Genomic DNA, 2,581 nt, shown 5'->3' with positions numbered 1-2,581 from the left:
GAAAGCGACGAATTTGGGACACAGTGCGATCTTCAGAAAATTGAAGACAGTCGAACCCATGGGATCAAAAGCTGATCGAATCAAAACTCTAAGCATCTTGGTACCTTTTAGAACATATGTTCTAAATGAGAGGCGAGATGGTGGAGAGACTCCATCAGCCATCACAGGGGACTCCATTTGGTACACGGAGGGCATAAAAACAGCGTCGGGCACAGGCTCTGGTATAGTCGAAAAAGGAAGAACTGGGGAAATGATCACCTTAAACCTGGGTACAACTACGACAGCTTTCCAAGCAAACATCCTAGCAATAACAAATTGCGCCCGGAAAATGAAGGAAACAGCCTACACACGTAAGCAAATTACCATCGTAACCGGAGATGAAGCCACAATAAAAGCATTAGAATCGTACACAATCAGGTCACAATGTGTGCTAGATTGTGTAAAAGAACTTACAACCCTGGCCGGGAGCTCAAACAGAGGAAAACTCACTTGGGCAACTGGTACGAACAGGAGCAAAGAAAACGAGATTGCTGCGGAACTTGCTAAGGCAGGGACCGAGAAACCACTAACCAACCAAGAACCTGCCTGCGGTATATCTCATGCCCAAGTTAGGGGGGCAGTTGGGCAGTGGATCTTGGAACAACACAGAAAGTACTGGGAGGAGACACCGCGACTCCATACCGCAAAGCAGTTGGTCTCGTCGAACTGCTAGGTCTCAGCTGGCAAAAAATAAGGAGGATAGTGGCCTTTTTAACAGGACACGCCCCCTGCAAAAAACACCTCTTCAGGATGGGACTGAGCGATCAACCGACCTGCAGGGGTTGCGAATTAGAGGACGAAACTACTCTGCATGTTATGTGTCACTGCACGTCATATGCAACAGGTAGACGAAGACTCCTGGGAGGGGATGAATTTCCACCAGACCAGATCATGCGAACTCCCCTCAAGACTCTTCTGGAATTCATTGAATATACAGGGATAATGAGGGAGTAAAAGTACGAGGGCACAATAGGACAGAAATGACCGCGGTGCGAGGCCAAACACCACCTCGGCGGTGAGGAAAGGGTTTTAGTGGGTAGACAGCTTAGCTGGAATCCCACACATACCAGAGCGACAGACCACCCGCTCTGGGAGTGCATAAAAGAGCATTTCCCAAACCTCACCGAAAAAAAAAAGGCAATTCTTTATCTAAAGAAAACTTTCACCAATTCAATCAACTATTGGATCAGATAACTAAAAATTTGGGTTCTATTAAAGGCATAAAACTGCAATCAGATGTTTTATACGACTCTTTAATTATTCACATTTTAACAACGAAATTAGATAAATCCACGTTACGCGAATGGAAAGAATTTCACTATGAAAACGAGCTTCCGACACTCGATAAATTTGTCAATTTTTTGAAAGATAAGTCTGATTTGCTGCAGTCATTAGAGCAAACCTTTCCGTTTAAAACAATTAACCCGTCAAATCATGACAACAATAAGTCCTACAGAGATCAAGGAACAGATGTTCCTAGATATCAAGTGCATTTATCTACAGAAAACAACTATTCAGTCAAATGCAATATCTGTCAAAAAGGTCATACTACTTACAAATGTCCAGAGTTCCTAGCATTACCTATTTCTGATCGATTAATAAACATAAGTTGCTGTAATCTTTGTGAAAATTGCTTACGCGTAGGTCATCAAGCAGTAAACTGTAAGTGAGGATCCTGTAAATTATGCAGAAATCAAAATAAAATTCTTAAACATAACACGCTATTACATTTCAAAGACTTCTCGGTGGAAGTCCCATCCTCGATTAATATGATAGTAGGGCCTGAGACCAGTGAACAAACTCAAGGTATATTGTAATTTGCATTCATTTAGAGCCTTACTCGATTGTGGAGCGCAATCCAATTTAATAGCCGAAAATTTATTTAATAAACTAAATTTAACCCTGGTTGCGGTAAAAATTTCGATTACTGGTGTAAATAAAGTTACATCAACTATTAACAACAAATGTATGGTGTCAATATTTTCTAATTACTCCGATTTTGAATGTCTTGCCTTGTAACACCGACCATAACAGATAATATCCCTGCAAGTTTCAACACTTTCAATCAAATTCAGGTTCCATTACACATTCAATTAGCCGATCCTGAATATAAAGTTCCTAAAGAAGTAGATCTGTTAACCGGAGCAGGCATGTTTTGCGATTTGCTTCAAAATGATAAAATCAATTTAAGTTCACGAATTAATCTTCAAAGCACAAGATTCGGTTATATTCTCACGGGCAGTGTTCCAATCGATTACATTACAAGAGTATGTAATTTTTCTAGAATTTATTGACCATTCATGATCAAAATCTATTCTCTAAGGACACGTTCCAATACGATCAAGGTCAATTTCTGGTAAAATTTTCCCGATTTTTAAAGTTATCTAGTTCTGATTGGCTTATTAACAAGCAATCTATTCCTTTTACCCCCGGTTGCACCGTTTTCGCTTTAAACACTGATTATATTTTAACCGTTGTTTAAAAAAAAATGCATTGCACCGTCGCAAACTAATCGTCTGTTAGTTAATCAGAGAATCACTAT

The sequence above is a fragment of the Dendroctonus ponderosae genome, unplaced genomic scaffold (assembly GCF_020466585.1).
Source record: "Dendroctonus ponderosae isolate FM_Combo_2020 unplaced genomic scaffold, Dpon_F_20191213v2 Dpon_F_20191213_5, whole genome shotgun sequence".
NCBI lineage: Eukaryota > Metazoa > Arthropoda > Insecta > Coleoptera > Curculionidae > Dendroctonus > Dendroctonus ponderosae.
This window is presented reverse-complemented; position numbering follows the sequence as displayed.